At 43.6% G+C, this 463-nt stretch overlaps 1 protein-coding gene across 1 annotated transcript in view; it reads left to right on the top strand.

Annotated features, from left to right (window-relative positions):
- The window catches only part of LOC109951063 (traf2 and NCK-interacting protein kinase-like), a 107,777-nt gene that overhangs the window by 64,706 nt on the left and 42,608 nt on the right, over positions 1-463 (top strand).

Below are 463 nucleotides of genomic sequence, written 5' to 3'. Positions count from 1 at the left end.
GCCGGTAAACAGGTGTAGCCAGGGGATTCAAAACTCAAGAGGTCCAGGGGAAGCTCAGAAGGTCGGTACACTGCAGGCAATCAGACACTGGAAGGACATAGGCAATAAACGGTGGTCAAAACAAACAATCCAAGGTCAGAAACAGAGTCAGGCAAGGTATGGATGCTGGAGAGTCAGAGCTAGAGTCTAGAACAATCTGGCAGGGATAGGAGGGTGAAGGCTGCTTATATTATGGTGCGAACAGGTGCAAACTATCGGGAGCAGGTGAAACTAATGTAAGTGATTAGTGAACGTAAAGTGACCGAAACAGAGGTGAAAAAAAAAACAGGAAGTAATTTAAAAATAAAAGCCTGACAGGAAGCAACGGAATCGAGTTGTGACAGACAGCCTGTCTACTCTAAACATTTCTAATACATCAAGTATCTAACCAATATCTATCTGACTAAAAATACCTAACAGGCCA

This window comes from Monopterus albus, unplaced genomic scaffold (genome assembly GCF_001952655.1).
Source record: "Monopterus albus unplaced genomic scaffold, M_albus_1.0 scaffold362.1, whole genome shotgun sequence".
Taxonomy (NCBI): domain Eukaryota; kingdom Metazoa; phylum Chordata; class Actinopteri; order Synbranchiformes; family Synbranchidae; genus Monopterus; species Monopterus albus.
The sequence above is the reverse complement of the archived record's forward strand: the minus strand, read 5'-3'. Positions and strand labels throughout refer to the sequence as shown.